At 37.1% G+C, this 16,601-nt stretch overlaps 1 pseudogene; it reads left to right on the top strand.

The window, feature by feature from the left end:
* Positions 1–10,488, top strand: part of LOC114610977 — a 71,072-nt pseudogene extending 60,584 nt beyond the window's left edge.
* The last annotated feature ends 6,113 nt before the right edge of the window (positions 10,489–16,601 follow it).

Genomic DNA, 16,601 nt, shown 5'->3' with positions numbered 1-16,601 from the left:
ATCCTTATCCTGCTGAGTCATCTCAGCAGCCTTATTACACAAATTTTCTATGCAGTCATAAAGCATAATTGTAAATATAACTTGGGGGTTGCCACCTTATTACTAAAAGGTTGCTGATTTTGGGATAAAAAACACAGTGTGGGCTGCTGTTTATAAACTATTGACTATAGTAATAAGAATCATGTACTTTGGAATCATGTTTCAGGCTTGACAATATTTCTCATCTTAATATTCCTGCACACCCCTTTATCCAAGGTAATGCTGTCTATTAGGAATAACAAGAGAAAATATGTTCAGATGTTTGGAGGCTAAAAAATGAAGTTAGTCTTCATACATTCAAAACCCTGCTTAAAATTTTGTTTTCTCTAAGAAGCATAAATGGTAGTAAGTTTACGATGCTGTTTTTCTAGGGGATAGCTCAAGGAAACTAATAATAGAATTCTTATTAATATTCAAGTCAATTATATTTTTTCTGCTTAATCTATACAACATGATATTAGGAGATTTCAAATAAGCTAATTAGCTACTTCCAAAGCATTTAGTAGTGCATTTTACTTCAATCCTGTTGTTTTCTGAGATCAGAAACACGTAAGAAAGTAATAGGTACTCATAGGTATATATCCAGTACCTAGTATATGTGCTCAATCAAGTCTGTTAAATTAGTAAGTAAATGAATAATAAAGGAGGAACAAGTTTCAAGTATAGTAAAATTTTAGATGTTTTAATACTTAAAAAGGTTTTCCTACTTCAATTCATTACATTCATATATTGCAAGGAACATATTATAATTGTGATTCATCTTCTGTTGCAAACTGACTTAAATGTAAAAATATTCTGCTCTCTGAGCTCAGAAGTGTCAGAGAAAACCAGAAGTACAGCCCACCTACTGGCAAAACCATTTCAGTGTGTGAAATTACTCTAATTGGTACAGATACTGTAAAATTTGAAATTCCAAATTTTTTGTTCAGGAAAGCAGGACGATGGGTCTATATTATTCTCTGTAGTATTTGAGTCACCGGACTGTTTTCAACTCCAACTTCTGCTTGGCTACAGTGTATTAGACTAGTTACCCTGTTCTTGTGGTAGTTCAATGCAACTGAAATCCTGAGTTGGGCACTAAACAGTCATGGATGTTGCTATGTGGATTTAAGACAGCTTTGTTCCAGTATGTCCTCATCAGTTTAAGCGCTATAGGTCTCCCTGCAGGGTAAACGCTGCCTCCATCTGGATGATTCCTGAGTCCTTGAGGGATTTCTGCTTTAAGGTTCTACTACAATTACTTTCTCCTGCAAACATTTTTTGATTTGTTTCTGCTGTATTTCTTGATATATACCTTATGGGGGAGGCTAAAAAATAGTACAGGTTAAAAAAATCTAGGAGTTTATGATGATGAAATGAGTTTAAAACTTTAAGAATGGAATTTTTGTTTTAAATATTTTTATAGCTGGTCTTAAAATTTATTTTCAATCGTTGATTCTGTGATGCTACAGAGAAATAAGTCTTTGATTTAACCTGTCTGTTAGTTTGCGTTGACGTCGTTTAGTAGTATTTTTAAAAAATCAAAGATAACTGGTTTCACAGTAAATATGGTTGTGTAATAGAAGCCATCTTGTCTCTTAGGTGTGAATGCAGCTAAGTATTCACAGCATAATTTTAGTTTGTTTCCATGACATTTGCCATGTTGCATGAGAGTTATAGGGCATAATATAACTATCTCATGAATATTGACATCTTTTATTTCTTGTGTTGCCTACTGCTACTGGCTTATTATAGTGCAAAAATGTTTTGTCTGTAAAAGGCTTCTCGTGTGCTACTTCAAGTACTGATCTCTGCCTGATAACTTTATTCTCTTTCAGAGTCATCTGTGAATTCAGAAGGAGTTCACAGATCCAACTCATACATGGGTGGGACTGACTAAAACAAATGGGATATATAAAACAATAGGTACTGGTTCTGCAGAGAACTTAAAAATTAATCTCTGACATAAGCACACCCAGGCAGAAGAGCATGCACATTGTTGCCAAGATTTTGCATGAGAAATATAATGTGCTGTTAAAGTATTAAAACTCACAAGCTTTAAGAGAATGTGATTAAGTAAAGAAAATAAGTGAAATAACATTATACATGAGTACATAAAACAATTGATAAAACAGATGTGGCTTCATAAAATAGATGCGGTTCAAACTGGGCTTACAACCTTCAGTATATGGTGCACCTCTCTTCTGATAAATTGCCCATCAATAACCAAGCTATAGAATGGTTTTGGTCTTCATAGGACCAATATTCTTCAAAGGTTTTTTTGGTGAAGAAAATTGTGGAAAAAACCCACTCCTAGTAAGTGTTTCTGTATGTGCACATTGCACAAACATTCTATGTTGTGTATATGTCCACCTACAAGAAAGCACGGAATGCCTTTTTAATGTCTCAAGAAATTCTTGTATCTCAAGGCATGGGAGCATCTAGCATGAGGTTTAATGATGTGGAAATAAGTGCATCCTTCAAATTAACGTTAGAATGTTATTTTAAAGGAGCTTCATGGTGATCATTTTTCTATCTAGTAATGTACCTAATGAAAAGAAAATGGGAATTACTATAGACCCTATTTTCTCCATTTTAACACTGTCTATTTTCGATGCAAATTTGCTCACAGGATTCAATTTTATCAATTCTTTATATTGTTACCATATTATATGTCATCAAATAATTTTTCCATGCTTAGACTAAAAATGGAGTAATAGAAAATTAAAATTGATTGCTTTGTGTGTACTTTATTATGCATATCCTGCATTTCACCATAGGTTGTAATCTTTCCCTGACTAGGCAACATCTAAAGTATAGTTCACAATTATGCATAATTCTGTTTAGGATTCTGTAGTACCTATTAAATATTCTCTCACTTTGAAAGAGCATATTTTAATTTGCATTGTGGTTCTCTGGTAAGCACTTATGTAAAAGTAGAGATATTTGGGAGACTGGAGGGAAATTTACTGTCTAATCATGTTACCAAAAGGATTTTCTTGGTAATTACAGCAGCAAAATACTAGTTTGTGTTAAATAAGATTTAGTTTTTTTTAGTTGAGGTGAATCAAACCAAAAGAATGGAAATAAATATTGTAGCTAAGGTTTTCAATTGTAGTATAAAAAGTATAAAAGGGATATGAAGAATGGTTCAATTTCATGTTCCAAGTTGTGATTAACTCTTCATACATAAAAATGAACACATGCCATGAAGGGTGTTGCTCAGTAAATAACGACATGCATTTAAAGTTTACAGGTGGTAGGCAGTCAATCCAATCAAGAGAAAACAGAGAACTCTCTTTTCTGTTCTATAAAGAAAGGAAGGCAGTATATGGAATTAGCCATATGAAAAGGTGGAGGGAAAAAATCCAGTTATCAAGTTTCTGAGTTGTTCTTTATATTGTTCTTTGACAAGTTATTTCTTTCCTACTAGAATTAGATAGACAGACAGACAGACAGACAGACAGACAGACAGATAAAGATATAGATATAGATATAGATATAGATATAGATATAGATATAGATATAGATATAGATATAGATATAGATATAGATATAGATATAGATATAGATATAGATGATATAGATGATATAGATGATATAGATATAGATAGATATTGATATAGATGTAATTTAAAAATAAAAGATAACCGGTTTCACAGTAAACATGATTGTATAATAGAAGCCATCTTGTCTCTTAGGTGTGAATGCAGCTAAGTATTCACAGCATAATTTTAGTTTGTTTCCATGACATTTACCATGTTACATGACAGTTATAGGATATAATGTAACTATCTCATTATATATATATATATGAAATCACCTGATATCACCTAAATGAGTATTGATTGCAACCAGAAACTTGGCTTATTACATTCTGAGCCTTATTCCACAAATTCCTTGCAAAGAGAAGTCCATCAAATAAATTATAAATCACACTTTTAACTGTGAGGAGTATATTTTACAAAGATGATAGTATTTATTTGGTACTCTATCCAACAGAGTATGAATCAGACTTAAGAATACTTTTATTTTTCATGTCACATATTTTGTATGCTTTAAATATTACAATATATTTAAAGGACAATATACATAAACATCAACAGTAAACCAGTATAATTACATATTGCTATGCATCATCTATCATCTATTACCTATACATCGATCATCTATGTATATTGTCTGTCACTTTCTTTATAAGAAGAATGTTCCTAAGTCACTCATTTTTGCTCTTTTGAGCCAGTGTCAAAAGTTGTGGGAGTATTGATCACATCAATTATATAAAGTAATTTCCAGTATTGATCATATCTATAGATACCATTAATATGATATGTATGCATACATTTTACATATAAATATTATATATGTATATATTGCTTTAGAACAGTACTTAATGGTTTATACACATTGGATAAAATTGTTAATTGTTATCCAGTGAGCTCCATGGGAACTGAGTTTTCATCTTTTTTTTTTCCTTTTACATTCTGTGCCTAATATTAAATGTATGTGTTCAGTTAGCATTTCATTAATGAATGATCAGCTTTATGGACAGTGATTTTTCACTTTACTGGTAACATCATTGGACATAGAAATAAACCTAACATAGGTCAATTAAGCATACTTAGTGATTCAACAGCAATTGTTAATCGAGACATTCTTATTCTAGAAGGGTGCACACTTATCTCTTATGTTTTCATGTTGAACTAACTGCCACCCTAAAAGATATCCAGAGGACAACTGTCCCTGGAAAAGTGAAGGCTGGTTTAGAACCCCCCAGTTCTTGAAGATCTTGTAGAGTTGGCCTGAAAACAGCTTCCAGCAAATATTTTGCAGCTGAATAGAGGAATTTTCTTAAACAGGTATGCTCTACCTATGAAGCTAAAGGAATGTGCACCACAATTTCATGATGATTAGATCAATAAAATGTTATTCTTAAAGCAGCAATAACAGAGCTCACCTCATCCTCCACTCTTGACCCAGGGGACAAGATTTTACACCCACCCAATGGTTTTACTCAGGAAGGAAACTCACATTCTTTTCTTCCCAGGAAGAGTCTCAACATCTCCTCCCTAGGCCTGTGGTACACAGTTCTCAAATGACATGATGTATGGCAATCACTCTGCAAAGCGTGAAAGCCAGGAACCAAAAGTCATCTGTGGAAACAGCATGAAAGGAATTGTCTCATGGGGTTTTGTTGAACATTCCTTTGGTTCCTCATCGCAATTATTAACTTCAAACCCAAATTCTTCCCCAAGAACAATGTGAAACGACCATATGCAATGACATGACTCTGGTTTAAAAGATCTGGATTTTTATTTAGTAAAAAAAAAAATAAAATAAACTTATTTGTGAAACAAATATTTGTGCCACCAAAGGAGCAGTTGTACTGTTAAATTTATTTTTTTTAAAAAATTATTAAAGAAAAATAGAAGAAAGTAAAGTTAAAATATTAAATATCAAATTCAGTTTTAGAAAAATCCTTCAGCGTATTTGAAGCTTAAAAATAAATGATGCAATTTTTCTATTAAGAAAACTTACTTCTTGATGAATTTTGTATCTTGGAGAGATAGATTACTATGGCTAATGTCTATAATCTCTGAATTCAGTTGTTTCCTTAATGTGATTAATAATCAACTGGAGAAAGGGGTTTTAGGGGAGAATGGGAGAGGAGATAACATTGAAAGGTAAATACGTATAATATTCAATAAAAAAACACACAGATAAAAGGTCTTAAAAAAAAGAGAGAGAGAGGGAGAGAGTTTACTTATTTTAAACTATTTTTAAAAGTTTCTAGGAGTTGCTAATTGGCTAAGATCCTATTTTAAGCTCTCCACAAAAGAATTTAAGTTTCTGTTCAATATTCTCAAGAGAGATGTAAATCCTAATTTTCCTCAACAATTAATTGACAAAAAAGAGGTAATCTCACAAAAAGTAGAAGCTATTACTAATCGATATATTATATAGTCTGATTAGTTGTCAGCAGTGCTATTACAGTCCTTTGATAAAAGATTATTAATATAGATTTATATATCCTTAAATAGGGTCTTCACAACTCTCTGAGTGTGGAAGGAACGACTGTTGGCGCTTCTGCCTTGATTTTACAAGAACTCTGAAAAATTGGCTTTAAAAACAAAAGAGGGGGAATGATACTCCCACAGAAGGAGTCCCCCTGAAATACTCTCCATCAGGCCTTGTTCAATTTTATCTCTCTAAAGCTGAAAGCTCTTGGCAAATCTGATGCTGACTGCCACTGGCACCACCGAGACCAGCAAAACTTTGCCACAGATATGGGGAAGGAACCTCTTACCCTTAAAGGGAATGGCCCAGACCCAGTTCCCGTATGGGGCCAAGGATTGATATGCCTGTCTGATACCACAGAAGGCACAGCTAACTGGCTACCAAAAAGATTAATAAAAAAAATTGATACCCCCACAAAGCCAGGCCCAACCATAAATACGATGATTAGCAATTTACATCCAGGGAAGGGAAATCTCCCTGAGAATCCCCTTCTTTTTCCTTTCCAGGTAAAAATGAATCACCTGTGATGTCTGCTGTTGGAAGATGTTGGCCTCCAAACTTACACTACTCAGACCTTTGAAGGACCACTGACAATAACATCAAACAGCTAGAGACTGACATCACTAATCTGAAGAAATCCCTTGCTTCGCTGTCTGAAGAAATCTCCTAAAAGCTCAAAGATCCTTATTGGACTTGATTTACTCTATTACAATAGAAAAGGCTGTGTACAGCTCTTAAAGAAGAAGGTTGCCTTTACATAGACAAGACAAGGAGGGTTAAAGAGAGCATGAAACAGGTAGTGAAGGCCCTAAGAAAAATCAGAGAGAGAAAGAGACAGATGAAGGCTGGTACAAGAATTGGTTTTCAGCCTCTCCAAGGTTGTCAACCCTATTTCCTCCCATCTTGGAACCATTATTTGGGTTCTTTTTGCTTTTTTCTGCTGGTCCTTGGCCCTCAAATAGGCGGACTAACTCTGTGATACAACAGATAAAAAATTTGGTAGCAAAACCTACTCAGATACATTATCATTAGTTAGCTATGGAGGACCGTGAGACTCAAGATGAGGTTGTTACTTATACAGGGTGTTTCCAAAACCCATCTCCACCCAACCTAAAAGGGGGGACTTCTGCCCCTAGACCAAGCAGAGAGGGGCCACCCAGAACCCCCTCTGTGAGGTGATCTGAATTCTTGCTTAGGCTGCGAGGCTACGCACTGCAAGGGATTATAAACAAAAGATAAAAATATCTCTCTGGGTTCCCTGAGGGACAAGCCTGACTGCATAGGGGTTGATGTCAAAAGTATCCCCTCTCCAGGAAAAAGACATCGGGACGGGTATGGCCCTCATGCCTCACTGGACAACAACAGGGGGACTGGAGCCATTACAAGGTCCCCTTCAAATACTGGAGGTCAGGCCTCTATCCCTGCCTTCGAAAGTTTAGAATTGCCACAGCCCTTCTATACTTAGACAAGGAAGGAGATGTCAGGGGCAGTCCTGCTTACACACTGTAGGCCTAAAATCAGCCATAGGCCTAAAATCAGCAATAGGCCTGTCATACATGTATACTAACACCAAGTCTTGGGTCTCAGTGGAAAAGCATTGAAACAGATGGCTATAAGCTATTTTAAACAGGCAGCTTTTATGGAAATTTACAAGCCTGAGTAGTCATAGACCTTGTAAATAGGTAGCCTTGGCAGACAATGCCAACCTAGATAAGGAGAAGCGAGTCATAGGCAGAGTCATAGTGACTTGTCCCCTGAACCTTCACCCAGCCGATACCCGGTTCTGATGATATCTGTATTCCTCCTGATCACCCACACTCCAGTGTCATTCCCTTCCCCACATCCTGCCTTCCTGTGTTTATAACCCCTGTGTGAATGAACTACGATTTGAGAAAAAATAAATTATAAAAAATAATAATAATAATCAACTGGAGAACTTTAAATTATAATTTGCATGTCAGTTTTGCTTTGGAACGGTATCTTTAGTTTAAAAAATTTACCTGATAGAAACCAGCGATCGATTCGGAGGTCACCCGGGCTTCTGGATGTAATCAGACAGCATGAAAGAGGTGGCCTCGTAAATAAATAAATAAATAATAATAATAATGCATAACAATCTTTTGAGAGGAGGGAAATTGAGGGGTTTTTGTTTTTGTTTTTTGCCGAGGCTTTGAGAACCGGTTCGATGTGTTGTACAGTTGATATAAGATGAGAACTTTATAAAGTATTCTGTCCAAAAGCCTAAACGATAACTACCCCAGCTGCCCCTGTCTGGTTGTAGAACGCCATCTCTGAACCTGAGGCCGCCTTCCTTCCCACCTCACAAGGCTACCTTGAGACTCTCCTAGAAGTTTATCCTTCTCCTCATCCATAGTGCCTTCATCACCCTGTGTTTTGGGGCGTTCTTCTTCCTTCAAGACTCTTCAAAACACAAACGCTTTGATCTGGGCTTAGAAGATATGTTAATTCCTCACATAGATGCCGGCAAAGGAGCTAACCCCCCCTCCACCAAGTCTTCCTGATCCATGGACCCGACCAACACAGACACAGGGAAGAAGAAGAGCATCTGAGAAATAAGATTAGAGTTGATCATGAGAAAGCCCTGGAAGAAGCAGAAGAAAAAATTAAAGAGGTCAAGAGAGGAAATCCGTGCAGAAATTCAGACAGAGAAAAATAAAGTAGCCCAAGCAACAAAGACAAAAGAGACCAGAGTACTGCTACCGATCCCTATCCCACAACGTTTAGGGGTCAGCGGTGGGGATCCAGAAGACACAGAGATCAAGACAAAAAGGGACAAAATTAAAGAGATAATAAAACATGCCTGGGATAATTATAGAACGTATGGATGGGGACCTAGTGAGCTCAGGCCTATTGTAAAGAAAGGGCATTCCACTGATACATTCAGAAGCTCACAGATGGATGCCACCATAGTGGATGCTTTGGATACCCTTTACACCATGGGGCTTCATGATGAATTCATGGATGGGCAGAGATGGGTTGAAGAAAACCTTGATTTCAGTGCAAATTCGGAAGTGTCTGTGTTTGAAGGTAACATTCGCTTTATTGGAGGGTGCCTCACTGCATATTACCTGTCTGGAGAGGAAATAGTCAAGACTAAAGCAGTGCAGTTGGCTGAGAAACTCCTTCCTGCCTTTAACACACATGCTGGGATTCCCTGGGAAACGGTAAACCTAAAAAGTGGAGTAGGTCGATACTGGGGCTGGGCGTCTGCAGGCAGCAGCATCCTGGCTGAATGTAGCACTCTGCAAATGGAGTTTGTGCACCTCGGCTACTTGACTGGTGACCTGACTTACTATAATAAGATCATATGCACTCGGAAACTACTACAGAAAATGGAATGCCCAAATGGTCTTTATCCAAATTATTTAAACCCAAGAAGACAGCGCTCAGGTCAGTACCACACATCAGTTGGTGGTCTGGGAAATAATTTTTATGAATACTTACTGAAAGCATGGCTGATATCAGATAAAACAGACCACGAGGCAAGAAGGATGTATGACGATGCTGTTGAGGCTATAGAAAAACATCTTATTAAGAAGTCCCGAGGAGATCTGTTCTTTATTGGAGAATGAAAGACTGGACACTTGGAAAGGAAGATAGGTCATTTGGCCTGCTTTGCTGGGGGGAATGTTTGCACTTAGAGCGGATGGTTCCAGAAAGGATAAGGCTAGTCACTATTTAGAACTAGGGGCAGAAATTGCACAAACATGTCATGAGTCATATGACAGAACTGTATTAAAACTAGGTCCTGAGTCATTCAAGTTTGATGGTGCAGTGGAAGCCATGGCTGTGCAGCAAGCTGAAAAGTATTACATCCTTCATCCAGAAGTAATTGAAACCTATTGGTATCTATGTCAATTCATCCCATGACCCAAGATACAGGCACTGGGGCTGGGGAGCACTGCGGTGGGGAGCAATCCCACTGGCTATTGAGAAGTCCTGTGGAGTCAGCGGTGGGTTTTCTGAAGTCAAGGATGTATATTCCCAGACCCCTGTGCAGATGACGTGCAGCAGAGCTTTTTTTCTTGCTGAAACATTAAAATGCTTGTACCTGCTGTTCTCCATTTATGGCCTTCTTTTTTTGTTTGTTTGGGTTTTTTTTGTTTGTTTGTTTGTTTGTTGTTGTTGTTTTGTTTTTTTGGTGTTCTTTTGTTTGTTTGTTTGTTTGTTTGTTTTGTTTTTCGAGACAGGGTTTCTCTGTATAGTTCTGGCTGTCCTGGAACTCACTCTGTAGACCAGGCTGGCCTCGAACTCAGAAATCCGCCTGTCTCTGCCTCCCAAGTGCTGGGATTAAAGGCGTGCGCCACCACCGCCCGGCTCATTTATGGCCTTCTACCTTTAGACCCCTGGGTGTTTAACACAGAGGCTCACCCTCTGCCGGTGTTACATTTAGCCAACAACACTCTTTCAGGTAATCCTGCTGTTCAATGAGCACAGTTCCAGAAGGGTCATATTTACCTGTTTTATTTACATGGACCACTATAGAAATTGTCTGGAGTGGCGACTTGAAAATCTGGACCTCTACATCAGTACGCCGGGTGAAACTCTTCCCTGCAAGACTTTTCACTTATAGATATATCAACTTTGAGATTATTCCATTTTTATACCTGACCAAATACATGTTCTGATACATGTAGGAGAGAGACCTGTTGTATTTTGATTCTTAATGAGATGGCCACATGAGAAACAATGTCTTCTATACTGTCCGTGCTAGTCAAGAACTTAGAGCACCTTACAGGAGCTAGAGATGGCTTTTTGAACCAGTTATACATTTGTTTCCTCCCACCGTGGAGCAGCTTTCAAATCAAATATAACACATTGCATAGCCCCTTTCCTCCATTTTGTAGCAGGACATCCCCCCTACATTTACAATAAAGCTCTGTAATTGGGAGGAGCTAAGGTGGCAGGAGCGAAGAGGAGAAGAAAAGAGGAAGGGGAGGAGAGAGAGGAGAAAAGACGGCTGCAGATGTCCAAGTGTCTCTAGCAGTCTAAGGTAGTTTTCAATATCAAGGTTAGGTAATTGGGTTAACAACTCTAATTGTGTGGGCATCTTGTTATTTGAGCATTTCCAAATATATAAATCCATTGGTTAATTATTAAGCTATAAGAGTCTCATTTCTACCTGGTACCTCGAGGATGGCGGGTATTGTCTGTGGTTCAGCCAAGCTTTGTGGGTGCAGCGTGGTGGATTGGCAGAGCCATCCCCAACCCTGGTATCTGGTGGGTCCCAGGGCCAGTGTTTCTAGATAGCTGGCGCACAGGTGTCAGCTGAGAGCTAGCAGAAACCTGGTGGTTGCCCGGGATCAAGCTGGACCTAGTGCAGCTTTTTACATATTACCCACACACATTTTAATAATGGAACAAACTGAATGAACATGAACAGAGGAACAATGTAACTACATTGTAGCAAGAGACTTGGGAAAGAACCAGATACTGTCCCTGTCTGAATTTTCAAGCTCCTCATTGGATTTTTACCAGACTGGCAACCATTTCATTCCCAATCTAGTCACTGAAATCTGTTTAGATTTAGTTTTTCTCTGAGCGGTATGATCTCATGAAGAATACTTTTTAAGTCTTTGTCTCCGTATGATATGCTGAGCCTGGTATTTATTATAACTGCTGCTTGTGAGCTGGAGTGTGGGAGCATGATGGAAGGAGGGAAAGTGCCAGATTGTTGCCTTGAAATCTGTTTTAGAGAAATTCCTGATTTCGTTGGTAGGAAATTATTCTTCTGAACTAGCAACTTATCAAGCAAACATTTTCTGCTTTAATATCATAACACGGTGAACTTCATGTAGCTTGGCAAAATTGACTATACTGTTATGCAACTCTGTACTTGCTAGAACAAGTCTAATTTACTTTAGACTTACTAATTTAATTTAATTTAATTTAGTAAGTCACTTTTACGACTTACTAAAGCAAAGGCCAAACATCGAAGTGTCCCTTTGAGCAGGGTCAGGTCCTTCACTTGTTACCTCACACATGTGAGCTGCTCACAAAGTGTTTAGGTTTTTAAGTTTATCCAAGATACTATACATCCAAAGAATTATTAGAATAGCTTCAAAATAATTTTCAGTGGCAAATGTGTGATGTAAAGAATACTCATTAAAACTGACATAAACCTAAGGGATTTTACAGATCTTGCATTGATTATTTTTGTTGTTATTGCTCTATATTTTGGCAGAAAAAAGATAAATTTTTATCAAGAACTATAATAGGAGATAAATAGTGATGCTTAGAAATTTTCTGTCCCTTGAATTTCTGTGACAATTCAATACCCTCTCTCTCATTTAGTATAGAACTCACCTGTTGATGACAATAAAATCTGAGAAAGCTATAATTGAATAGCTCATGAAACACTTTGTTTCTGAACTCTACTGTGGATTTCTGAAAACTTATTTCCTTGGTTGGTAGCTTTTCTTTTTAGCCCAGTACTAGCTTATAGCAGATTTAAACTGCAGAAAAAATATATGGACATGTTATAAGGTTATAAGGTAACTGACCATTATCTGATCCTCAGAGCTCAGCCAGTACTCCATAAACTTGCTACCTCAAACTTGTTCAGTATTTATAAAAGACAACATGTAGAGAGCGAGTTCTAGCTCATTTCAAAACTATAATGTTTTTTCCTTCCTGACAATTTTAAACTGTAAATGAGAAATGTAGATAGATATTACTTTAGAAAAAAATATGATGTTTTGGTTCTCAGAAAAAAAAAAGTAAGCCTCCCTCAAACAGCACAAGCCCACTCCCAAGTCAAAATACAGTGAGAAACTAGAGGTGCCAAAGACCAGCAGAGCGAGCAGGGGACCCTTTGTTCACACTCATGTAGTAAAGGTGCCATCTTGGTTCCCTGGGAATGCTCAAAGGAGACGAGAGTGCTACCCTCACCCAGTGTTCTGTATTGTCCACATGATCCTAGAGCCGAAGTGAGAAAGCCCAGGTGTGAGCAAGGCATGGTTCACACAAAGATCTTAAGACTGTCATTTGACCTTGCCCACCCTTGTTATAAGAACTAGAGCTTGTAACATACTTTTTCTTCTTTGAATACCAAAGACAAGTAAAGTCAGATACAAATTAAAAGATAAACAAATAAATAAATAATTTATCTATTATTTTACCATTTTTCATTTAACTGACATAGTTTGCAGCCTTTCCTTTTAGACAGAGAGATGAAACACGTCTTACATCTCAATAGCAGTCAGAGCTTTTGCTTACAAGCAATAGAACTGACAGTGACTAGCCTAAGCACAAAGGGAATATATTGAAAGTCTGTGGACATGACTGAATAAAGAATAAGCCTGGAAGCTCATCTTAGATAATGATCAGGAATCAAGGACTTCTTGTAGGACCTGGGAACAGAAGTACATTATTAGGAATAGCCTTTCCTGGTACTCACTGTGAACAATGAGTTCCCAAGTACCATTACCATCACTTACCAAAGATTTGAAGTCTTTGAAAAACTTTCCTATTCCAATTCCAGGTAGATTCTCAAAATGAATTCTTCCTCTGTCTAAGTAAAGAAAATCGAAGAAACTAGATTTCCCACCAAGAGTATACATGAGTCCTCCAGAACTATATCAGGATGCTATTGGAGATATAAAACTAAACATTCCTCAGGCAAGAAGCTTTTAGAGGAGTTGGAGATATGACTTGGTCATTAAGAGGATTAGCTGCTTTTTCAAGACAACACAAGTTTGTTTCCCAGTACCTATATAGTGGCTCACAACTGTTTGGAACTTCAGTTTCAGGCAATCTAATGTCCTCTTCTGGCTTTCATGGACACCATAAAATCATGTGGTGCATATCCAAACATAGAGGCAAAACTCAGATACACTAAAAATCAGTAAACCTTAAAGTTCTTTAAAAGTTTCAGCCTACTAGTATATATACTTAAATAAGCACAAACTGACTGAGACTCAGGCAAATCTGATCAAAACATACCATGTATTGTAGTATAGTGAGTGGCCACAAATGTTGAGCAAATTGAACATGGCCAAGTTTCATCTTCCTCATATGCAGGATGTGAGGTTCTCTGTGAGGAAATTAACTTCTCCAACCATGATTCCTTATCAATAAAAGCTCTCCAAATAGAATTTTTTGAAGAATTAGCAATAGCACACTTGGTCCTTAATGTATAATAAATGATAATAATCTGCAAAGATCATCATAATTACTTCCCTACTGTTAATCCCTCTAAACTAATATCTTGCTGACGTTGTATTTTCCAGACATGAAAATATTATTCCTTTCACCAGTTTATTTGAAAAAACCCACAAACCGACCTTTATTCTCCCTATATGTTTCCTCCAAACCAATTTAAAATCTTTATCCTCATTCCTTTAATTGTCAGTATACTATCCTACAACTACGTATAGTTTTTCTTTTACAGTCAAGACCACCTGTATGTATTGTTCAAAAAATTGTCTTCAGAGAAGTGACAACTCCACATCTCATTAATTCATCACCTTCCTGTTGTGAACCTTCATTCATTTTATTTTGCCCGATGTGTAGAGAGATAGATGTGCTCTTAAAATCTAAGATTCTAGTTTCAAGAGAAATAATTACAGGCAGAATATGGAGATAGAAAACCTTTCTGGTATTGGTTATGAGTATCCAAGGAAAGGCAAACATGTTTATAACCAGGATATTTCACAGGAAAAGTACACGCTGTTGGAACAACCTGTCACTAGCATAGTTAGCTGGAACTTGTGACTATATCCGTGTGTATGTTCCTCAAGAGTCACTGGCCATCTGACTCCTGTAACTGAACAAATGGACCTTCCTAAGTGTTGAGACTCTCAGCTCTGCTTCCAGCTTGCCTCACCCCAGAAGCCGTGACTAATGTTTAACAGAAAATTTGTTCTCTCCGTAGTCAGCAAGATAAACCAGCCAAAGAGCTTATACTATAAAACAAACACATGTATTAAGGAACCTAGGGAATTAAACAAAAGAAAAATCCAATTTATCCCATGGATTATTACCTCAATTATAGGTAATTAGCAGAGAAATAAATATATGTACATAAATTCAAGTTATCATTAATGGGAGGTGATAATTATAGTTTACATGGTGTTAGTATAATCTTTTGTAATCCTTATGATCCATTGAATGGATGTCAATTATCTCCACTTTGCAAAAACATAAGGTAGGTTAATGCAGGTGATTGTACTTTTTACTTATAACATTAATGGTAACATTTGTTTTGTAACTACTTAGCAGATTAAACTGGGCAGCTAATCTTTTCCTGTCATTTGCAAATGTGTTTTATGTGTTAATATGCTAATTTGTGCTCTATGCAAATATCGCTCAATTTAGAAAGCAGTAGTGGACGCCACACTGATTAATTTATCATGCAGATATTTGGTTTGTTTAAAGTTTATTCACACATAAGGTGTGTGATGTTAAATACCAGGTTTTCTTTTCAGGGTTATATTTAGGCAGATGATAATGTTAGTTCCATTTCTTGTTTAATGATAACACACTACTATGTAGAAATAAAAATAACAAAGTTTACAAGAAAACATACTTATTATTTAAACTTTCTGTATTGAAGTCTAACTTATTTTTAAAAACTTCTTTATAATCTAGATTTAAACATGCACACACACACATACACACAGTACAACATGAAAGCAGGTTGTTATTAGGGAATAGAAGAACAGCAAGAAAGAGAGATGGGGATTAGGGAAGGGTAGACAGTGAATGAGTAAGAGACGGTACATTGATATATATGCATGAAATTATCACAGCAAAGAGACAGACATAGCTCAGTTACTCACATGATTGTCTTGGGAGCATGAAGACTTGAGTTTGATTCCCCAGCACTTACATAAAAATGCTTCTATAATAGCACACACTTATAATCCCAGAGAAACGAAACCAGGCAGATTGCAGGGATTTGCTAATCAGTCAGCCTACCATACTTTGAGATCCCCAGATCCTAGTGAGAGACATTATCTCAAAACAAAAGTAGATGGCTCCTGAAGAATCACACTCAAAATTGAAATATGGCCTCCTCATGAATGTGAATACACATGAACATTCTCTCTCCATGCACACACGTAATGAAAATTACTTTGTACAGCAATTTAAGAAATTAACCAAAACAATAAAACTGCTCTGCATCTATCTGATTACCCATCAGACTATAATGTGTCATCAGTACAAAGACTGTCCTTTTCCTTATGCATAATAATCTTGGAGTTTCATTTAGAATCAACAGCACAGTGTGTGCCATTTGATGGATGGGTAATTATTGTAACCCTGTGACAGACACTCTTGTGTTGTTCTCCATGCTTCCAGCAGCACACTGTGAATCCTTTACTCTTGGTGTTTGGGGGTGTAATGATTGACAGACACAATGCCAGTAATAAAGCAAAGTTCTTGTCTGGGTCGTGACGGTGTACACTTTTAATCCCAGCACTAGGGAGGCAGAGGCAGACAAATCTCTGTGAGTTTGAGGTCAGCCTGGTATACAGAGTGAGTTCCAGAGCTTCACAAAGAAAGCCTGTCTTGAAAAAAAAATCAAAGTTCTTCAGGCC

Source organism: Grammomys surdaster, unplaced genomic scaffold (genome assembly GCF_004785775.1).
Source record: "Grammomys surdaster isolate TR1022 unplaced genomic scaffold, NIH_TR_1.0 126066, whole genome shotgun sequence".
NCBI lineage: Eukaryota > Metazoa > Chordata > Mammalia > Rodentia > Muridae > Grammomys > Grammomys surdaster.
This window is presented reverse-complemented; position numbering and strand designations above follow the sequence as displayed.